This window comes from Vigna umbellata, chromosome 9, assembly GCF_029865625.1.
Source record: "Vigna umbellata cultivar VRB3 chromosome 9, Vumbellata_1.0, whole genome shotgun sequence".
Lineage (NCBI taxonomy): Eukaryota > Viridiplantae > Streptophyta > Magnoliopsida > Fabales > Fabaceae > Vigna > Vigna umbellata.
The window spans coordinates 25,225,145-25,235,564 of record NC_142173.1 but is presented as its reverse complement, the minus strand read 5'-3'; positions in this window follow the sequence as shown (position 1 = coordinate 25,235,564).

Below are 10,420 nucleotides of genomic sequence, written 5' to 3'. Positions count from 1 at the left end.
CATATAGTTATGGGGAGCAAATCAAATCTGTTTACTCACAGATCTTATATGAATCAAATCATTCCAATCCATTTTTCTTATGACTTATGTCAAATGTAGAGTGAGCTAAATGGGGAATATAATAGTGATCTATTTAGTATTGTGCATTCTCTTCTTGCTCCTCTCTTCTTAAAACTCAATAGTTTTTTTAATTTTGTTTCTTTTTTGACTTGGTGTGTTACCGGAAAGCTTTTCATATCTCTCAAATCTTTGAAATTTTCGATCATCCATTTATTTAATCCCTATGTTGTGTTTGGATATTTAATAAAAATGTGTGTGTGTGCATGCTTGCGTGCGTGTGTGTGTGCGTGTGTGTGTGTGAGTGTGTGCGTGCGTGTGTGTGCGTGTGTGTGCGCGTGCTTGCGTGCGTGTGTGTGCGTGTGTGCGTGCTTGCGTGCGTGTGTGTGTGCGTGTGTGCGTGTGTGTGTGCGTGTGTGCGTGTGTGTGTCTGTGTGTTTGTGTGTGTATGTGTGTCTGTGTGTGTCTGTGTGATAGACATAAATTTATGTATGTGATAGATCAAACCTAATTAGGAAAAGACATAAATTTATGTCTATCAACAAATTTAAATTTTTTAATCTTTTCTTTTCTCTAATCTATACCAAATTTATTCTTCTTCTTGTTTTCTTATCTTTTTTTTTCTTCTTCCCCTTATTCTACTAGTTTCTTCTTCTTCTCCTTCTTCTTTTTTCTCTCCTCATATTCATTCTTCTTTATATGATAAATCTAAAATTATATAAACATAAAACATAAGTTAAAATTAATCAAACATCTAATATAAACAAAAAGTCATACAACTCAAGACAAAAAAAGAATATATATATATATATATATATATATATATATATATATATATATATATATATATATATATATAGCAATGACCGAGTTTCCCTAAAAATAGTCATAACGAGAAAAGTGAGAAACTAACCTCAATGCACTAAAATATTCAGAAGGATAATGTTTTCCAATAAACCACACACGAGAATTTGTAAGTTTTGATCATCAATGAATACCTAACTCTACACCAAATGGTCACTGTTGTTGAGAGGAACTTTGCACATGGGAGAAAGTAAGCATAAATGAGCATTGTAGGTTTTTTTAAACTTATTTACGTCTCACCTAAAAGTACTAGAGTTAAAAAATGATTTTTAGTTTGATGCTTATAAGTCGGATATAAATTTACTTTTGACCTATAAGCTCTAAACATGAAATTTTCTTAAGTCATACTTATATATGTTAGACATAAATATTAACCATTTAATTACAAAAATATAACGGCTCATTTTGTTAAATATGTTATCTACAAGTTATTTTTATGTTAGTGCTTGAATTAAAAAAAAGATAATAGAAAGTATATAAAATTTAAAGTTTCTGAGTGATTTAATAAATATGCTATATAAATATTTTAATTAATAAAATTGTAAGATTACAATTTTACTAGTGATTAAAATTAATTTAAAATAAAATATACTTAATTCAAATTAATTTAAAATAAAAGAATGGAGAATTGATTCTATATATAAAAGAAACGAGGATCGATTCTCTTTATTTTTAACTCAGATTGTTCTTCAATCATGGTTACTTTGTAAATTAAACGATAATTTCATATTTTTTTATGATTGTTCAGCTAACTTTTCCTCCTCCTTTTCAAATAATAGTGAGGATATTAGAGGTTACTGTCTTTATATTTCTCTTTCTCTGCTACTAGGGAATTTGAACTTAGCTTTTTGAACTAATTATGTAGGTACAATATAATAACACACGATCACATAGTGTATTCATAATGGGTTAAGACACTCTAAATATCAAGTTATATTTATTTAAGTTTTTGTTGTTGATAAAAAAAGCATGTTAAATACTGTGGTTAACTAGAAATTACTTTTGTTAATATTAAAAATAAAGTTAAATCATATAAAAGAAGTACAAACCTCTCATTTTATAAGTTGATATATTTGTAAAATTGGGTTAAATATATAAAAAAAATATTAATTTATTGAATTATACACCAATATGTGAAACACAAGTGTTAGAAAGGTTAGACCTATATGGAAATTTCCAAAATATGGAAAGTAATTATTGCCCTAGGTTTCCTAAAGAGGTATTATGAGTCATCCATCACTATAACCCTATTTGAAAGGCAAGGCTTATCATCACGGAATTTTCTTTCTTAAATTTTAATGTCAAATAAACTTTATGGGATTCCAATGAGAAATAAAAAAGGTTGGATTGAATTAATCTAATTTAGAGTATATGTCAACTTGTTTATGTAATTAATGAAATTAGGTTGTAGTGGCATTGTAGCTAATTTTGTTCCAAGTGTCTCATTGTTATTGCTTCTTAATCAACTGTGTAGTTCTTCCCTTATCCACATACACACACTGCTTTATTAAAATATATGGAATTAACTTTCATTAAAATAATAAACATGGATAGTCAGCTAATTCGAAACAAAAGTTCAGGTTCAAATATAATAAGTAACTACTTTTTTTCTTTTTAAAGTTATATTGGACAATGGCGTCACATGATTAATTTACTCATTTTTTAAAGTTATATACGAGTCTTCACGTGAATTGATTGATTTTCAACTAGTCGTTTTTAAATTTAAATGCTGTTTCATTCTAATTTTTTTCATCTGTATAAATTATTTAGATGATGATTATAGAAGATATTTAATATCAATAGAAGACTAAATGAAAAAAGTATTAAGTGATTAAGAAAAAAGTATTAGATACGATGATATATATGTGTGGGTGTGTAAAAATTATACTTATAAATTTTTATTTATAGTAGTTTTTGTTAGTTTTTATCTTTATATAAACTTAATTATAGCTTAAACATATAATTAATTGTTAGGTTGATTTGTTATAATATTTTTTTTTTCTAAAAACAATCGACACGGAGCATGAAACGTTATTAAGAAAAGTACTAAAAGTTAAATCAGAAACAGAAAATATTTCAGAATTCAGTGAATTCGTACATATCCAAATATATAGTCAGTAATGGCTGTAATATAGTTTGCAGGAAAGTTGTTCGGGAGCATATTTTTAGAGTTAAAAATTAAGATAAAAATAAAATAAGTTTTCTTTTTCATAAGTTAAAATTAATTTGTACATAAACTAAAATTAACAAAATTTGAAACTTTCATAATTAACTTATTTATAAACTATAAGCTTGCAGTTTAAAGGATAAATTTATCAAACATATTCTCTCTCTATGTGTATGGGATATAAAATTCTAATTATTATATGTATTTATTATTTTGAAATTAAATTTCTAATTGAATAAGACGTTGATAGTAGAATATTATTTTATAGATTTTTTAATATTTTAAACCTAAGCTTTATATTTTCATTAACGTAGAAAGTACATATGGAATTAAAAAAAATAAAAATAATATAAAATTAAAAGAAGTAAGATAAAAAAAAGACTATAAATTAACATAAACTACCATTACACGTTACATAAAAAAAATGAATAATGATTTGTAAAATATGGGTGGATTGAATGGAATGCATTATGAAAATAATAAATAATAAGAAATTTTGAATTGTACAGTGATGAGAGCATAATTTTGTTAGAGTGTTGGAGACAGAGACACATGAATGTGTGAGGATAACCCACTTTTGTAAAGTGCAATTGAACAACAGAAGCAGCATTTGGATAAATTCAGACAAACCTTAGGCAATATCTTTCTCAATTTCTTAACCCAACAAAATTGTCACCGTCATATCTTTAAATCTGTGTTTTGTCATCAATCACGAAATTAACCAAAAAATAATGTCGTGGTTTTGGGTAGTGGAATGCTCACAATTACCACCTCTTGCAGTAAATTAACATGGATTTACTTTCACAAAATGACAATGTTTCCATAGTGCTTGAATGATTAACCCCTTTTTAATACCATATATACATGCACCAATAACAAAGTAAATATAACATCTAGTGTTAGTGACTTCCGACACATTCGAATTCACTTAGCCTAATCATGCATTTGATGTGATGCCAATATTCTTTATGATTGTGTTGAGAAAATCCAGAAATTAATAAGATTTATCAATCACGTTTTTTCTTACCAAATTGATTGAAATCTTTAGTGGTAGTTTAGGGTAATATTTGTATCTATCTTCGATTTAGGAAGGTTTGGATGATCAAGTGCAAATGTCAAGGTAAAATAAAAATATAAAGTGATGACATTGTGTTATATGTATTCTATTTAATAGTATCAACTATTAAATATTTTGATGATTCATAACAATTATATAGAGATATAAATAAAATATTAATATAGTTATCCAAAATAATAATTATAATAATATAATATTAATGTAGATCATATATTAAATTTCATTTTTTTTAAATATATTAGACTCAATTTATTCATATACATGCATTGATATAGATTTTCAATGAAGGTGTGCACATATAGTAATATTTATACTCTACATAGTTATAAACATGGATTTATCACTTTACTACTTAAAAGAAGAAGAACGAAAAACTCAACAACAACTCAGTCAAACCAACAAATTGAATAGAAATACATAAGCCCATATTGTACAAATTTTGTTTATTCTTCTCATATAGTTGTATATTTTGTTAGGTAGTACATATAGAGGTGTTGCACACACCTCACCTGCGGTTGTACCCTCTGCTATAATTTTCTATTATTCCTTTGTGTCCTTTCATAAGAAATAAGTTGTATATAAATATATTGCTTTGCTTTCATCAAAGACAGTAGAAATTATTATTTAATTCATTGGTTCTCAGTCTTTGTCTGTCATTTAATATGTTCTCTTATATGGTATCAAGATCCAACTCTTGGAGCTTTGCTAATACCTTCCTTTCTTCATCATGTCTGAAGATCACTCTGAATCTGAAACCACCTCCAATGGTGGTGTACTATACCCAGGGACCGATCGGCGAAGGAGAGATCAGTAGCCAAAATAGTCAACCGACCAGCTGTCCAGCAAGCGCAAACCAGGAAAGATAGATATCATTAATGGCCAATTAATACGTTTAATGGTCATATTAAGGACGAATATACGGTATTTATGAGTGATTGGAAGGTTATATTGCCCAAAAATATACTACACTAAGGAGAGATCAATAGCCAAAATAGTCAACTGACCGGCTGTCCGGCAAGCGCAAACCAGAAAAGGTAGATATCATTAATGGCCAATTAATACGTTTAATGTCCATATTAAGGACGAATATACGGTATTTATGAGTGATTGACAGATTATATTGCCTAAAAATATACTGCACTAATGGTTAATCAATGGACTTGGTTGTCATAAGTCTTATAAATATACAGTTGGTATCCAGGTACATATTTTTTTACTATCCCAATAAAATATAGACCTCTTTATGAAACATATCTTACTTAAGCATCAGAGTGTCTTTTGTAGGTCAACCACCGATCAGAGTGGATTACGTTTTTTGGAGAGCATTAGACAATAAAAAAAGAGCAGAGTAAAGAAGGACGACCGACCCTCTGACAAATTCAACCGAAACATATGGCGCCTACCGTGGGGCCGAGCAACATCCCCAAGAAACCACGAGGAACCAGACGTGTAGACGTGCGCTCGGCCTCGACATTGCTACTTCAGATCTATACCAGGTTTTGCAACAAGAGTACAAAAGACATGTCTTTTGTTTTGAGAACTTTCAGGAAGATTCAGTTCTACGTACTTTCAAGGTTCCACTTTTCATTATAATTTATAAATTATAATATATTTGTTTAACTCATATTTGTGAGTAAAAATATCCTATAGAGTAAAAATATTCTGCACGGGAAGGTTCAGTCCTATGTTCAACCTTGACAGGTTCCACTTTTCATTATAATTTATAAATTATAATATATTTGTTTAACTCATATTTTTGTGAGTAAAAATATCCTGCAGAGTAAAAATATTCTGCACAAGAAGGTTCAGTCCTACGTTCAACCTTGACAGGTTCCACTTTTCATTATAATTTATAAATTATAATATATTTGTTTAACTCATATTTTTGTGAGTAAAAATATCCTGCAGAGTAAAAATATTATGCACGAGAAGGTTCAGTACTACGTTTAACCGTGACAGGTTCCACTTTTCATTATAATTTGTAAATTATAATATATTTGTTTAACTCATATTTTTGTGAGTAAAAATATCTTGCAGAGTAAAAATATTCTACACGGGAAAGTTCAGTACTACGTTATACCTTGGCAGGTACCACTTTTCATTATAATTTATAAATTATAATATATTTGTTTAACTCATATTTTTGTGAGTAAAAATATCCTGTACCGGAGTTCAATCCTACGTTCAACCTTGACCGTTTTCACTTTTGATTATAATTTATAATTTATAATATATTTGTTTAACTCATTTTTTTGAGTAAAAATATCCTGCATAGGAAGGTTCAGTCCTACGTTCAAGCTTGACAGGTTCCACTTTTCATTATAATTTATAAATTATAACATATTTGTTTAACTCATATTTTTGTGAGTAAAAATATCTTGCAAAGTAAAAATATTCTGCACGGGAAGGTTCACACCAACGTTCAATCTTATCAGGTTCCAATGTGGTCTCGTTATAAGAATAAAATATTCAATATTTTGCTTTAATGCATGCGTTTTGTGAGTAAAAATATTTTGCACAAGAAGATTCAATCCTCTACAACATGTTCATCGTTCGGGGTGAAGTCCGAAAAAGGACTTCAGAAATCCCCGCTCAACATAGGAAGTCAGAAAAATGACTCCTACCTCAAGTCGCTCGGGGGAAGTTAGAAAAATGACTTCAGAAATCTCCGTTCAACGCAGGAAGTCAGAAAATTGACTCTTACCTCAAGCCGCTCTGGGGAAGTCAGAAAAGTGACTTTAGAAATCCCCGCTCAACGCAGGAAGTCAGAAAAATGACTCTTGCCTCAAGCCGCTCGGGGGGAAGTCAGAAAAAAGACTTAAGAAATCCCCGCTCAACGCAGGAAGTCAGAAAAATGACTCCTGCCTCAAGCTGCTCCGGGGAAGTCCGGAAAAGGGCTTCAGAAATCCCATTCAATGTAGGAAGTTAGAAAAATAACTCCTACCTCAAGTCGCTCGGGGGAAGTCCAAAAAAGGGCTTCAGAAATCCCCGCTCAACGCAGGAAGTTCAATAAAGAACTTTTGGAGCCTCTGCTCAACATAGGAAAAGAGCTTTGAGAGCAAACTCCTGCGTGGCACCGGCTGGTGATTCAAAAGCGAAATCACCTCGGTGCCGCTCGGTGATTTGAAAGCAAAATCACCTAGACCAGAGCAAAAAAAGCGAAATCACCTCGACCAAGAGCAGAACTACCTCCCACAACTTTTGCCAATCACTCTTTCCCGCCAATTTAAATATGTTCGGCTTGTTTAAACCCCTTCGCACCCACAAACAACTGCTCGGGACTTGGGGGGCTTAATGTACTATACCCAGTGATCAATCGACGAAGGAGAGATAAGTAGCCAAAATAGTTAATCGATCGGCTGTTCGGCAAGCGCAAACCAGGAAAGGTAGATATCATTAATGGCCATATTAAGGACGAATATACGGTATTTATGAGTGATTGGCAAGTTATATTTCCCAAAAATATACTGCACTAAGGAGAGATAAGTCGCCAAAATAGTCAACTGACCAACTGTCCGGCAAGCGCAAACTAAGAAAGGTAGATATCATTAATGGCCAATTAATACGTTTAATGGCCATATTAAGGACGAATATACGGTATTTATGAGTGATTGACAAGTTATATTGACCAAAAATATACCGCATTAATGGTTAATCAATGGACTTGGTTATCACAAGTCCTATAAATATACAGTTGGTATCCAGGTACAGATATCTTTTACTATCCCAATAAAATATAGACCTCTTTATGAAACATACTTGACTTGAGCGTTGGAGTGCCTTCTGTAGGTCAACCACCGATCGAAGTGGATTACTTTTTTGGAGAGCATTGGACAATAAAAAAAGAGCAGAGTAAAGAAGGACGACCGACCCTCGGACAAATTCAACCGAAACAGGTGGTAATGTAGATCCTAATCTTAACCCTTCTAACCCATTTCATATTCATCCTAGTGAAGTGCCTAGTTCTGTTACCATTATCCCTGTTCTCACCGGCTCAAACTACCATTCCTGATTTTGTACCATTTATATGACCTTAATATCTAAAAACAAGATGGTGTTATTACTAAACCTTCTACTACTGACCCCTTGCGGACTCCATGGGAATGTTGTAGTACTTTAATCATGTTGTGGCTCCTTAACTCTTTCTCCCCATCTATTCCTCAAAGTGTCATCTATTTTTAAAGTGTTGTTGCTTATGGAATTATCTTAGAGATTGCTTTTCTCGTAGTGATCTTCTTCGTATTGTAGAGCTCCAAGAAGAAATATATGGCATAAAGCAACGCTCTCTTCCTGTATCTGAATACTACTTATCCCTTAAATCTCTTTGGGAAGAACTTGATAATTACCGTCCATTTCTAAAATGTTAGTGTTCTGCCAAGACATATCATTAGTCAGACTTTATTATCCATTTTCTCAAAGGATTGGATGACCAATTTTATGTTCTTCATTCCCAAATCCTTCTTATGGACCCTTTGCCGCCAATATCTCGTGTTTTCTCTATGGTTGTGCAACAAGAGTGTCAATACTTTCTTTCCATGGAGAAGAAGAACCAAATACCTTCATTAACTTCAAATTCACCTCTTCTGGAAGGATGCAACGGTCAAGTTCCTCCAGGAGGTCTTACAGACAACAACACACGCAATGCTTCTAACAAGAAGTATGTGTACTGCCACCAGACCGACCATATTGTTGAAACTTGCTATGGCAAGCATGAGTACCCACTAGGTCATTCATGATATTCGGGTTGTCCTCGCTTTAATCCATATGACGACATTACCTTTACCAATAGTGCGACTCAAGAAACCAACAACAACGGCCACAACAACCCTTCTATTGAGGGATCCTCCTCTAATGGATTTGGATTTCACTTGACCTAAGCCCAATATCAAACCTTAATCAACCTCCTCCAGCCACAACCTTCTGACACTGATGGTACAAGTTCTTTCCAACCCTCTCGGGCCAACATTACTCAAGTGTCTTTCTCAATTGGTCCTATACATGTTTCTAACTTTAAGCTTGGTATTTCGTTTTTTTTTTTTTGCACCACATCCTTTATATAGCCACATAATCATCATTGTTTGTCCAATACACACACTATCCTTGTCACACATTCACAAAATAACATTCCTTGGATCATTGATTACAGGGCAACTCATCATATTACCTCCTCTTTAGATTCTTTTTTTAAATATTCAAAATCAAACCTATCCAAATCAATTTACCTAATGATACTATTGTCTTTGCATATTTTTCAAGCTGTGTTCAATTCTCCCAAATTTTATAATTCATCATGTTATTTTTTGTTCCCAATTTTACATTTAATTTGTTCTTTATTTCTAAACTTATTCTTTCTCAAAAATATTTTCTCACATTTTCTCATGTCCATTGTTATATACAAGAAATGGGGTCATTGACGACAATTGGTTTGGGTAAATTGAAACAATGCCTTTATCACTTGGACATTAACCAGCATGCGAGTTTGACATCACCTAAAGCCTCCTTCTTCAGTAATTTCACCACTTGTCCTATCAACAGTGCCAATCTTTGGCCTTTTAGGCTAGGATACCTTTTCGAAAACGTCTCAATGTTTTACACATAAATTTTCCTTTCATTTCTAAGCATGTTGATGATAATTGTGACATTTTCCATTTAGCTAAACAAAAGCGTTTGTCATATTCCCAAAGTATTAATAGATTTTGCAATTTATTTGATTTAATTCATATGGATATTTGAAGACCTTTTTTCTAAGCCCTATTTTCACGATCATAAATATTTTCTAACTATTGTTGATCATTTTAGCCATTTTACATGGGTTGTCTTATTAAATTCAAAGGGGAAGTCCATTTATATATTCAAAATTTTATTACCTTAATTGAAAATTAATTTCATATTACCATTAAGTGTATCCGTTTTGACAACAGGCCTGGATTTTTTCAAAGAGATTAATCCATTCTTAATGTGGCTAGGGCCCTCATGTTTCAATCTAACCTTTGCACACCTTTTTGGTCTTATGTTATTAAACATGCAATTTTCATAATAAATCGTGTTCCCTCACCTGTTATTAAAAATAAAACTCCTTTTGAATTATTGTATAAAGAACCTCCTGATTTTCTATGATTAAAATTTTTGGTTGTCTTTAATATGCGTCAATAAATCCTTCTCGCCAAAAATTTGATGCCCGCTCTAGACGGGGATTTTTTTAGGCTTCTAAACAGGAACCAAAGGCTATGTCATTTTTTACATCAACAACAAAG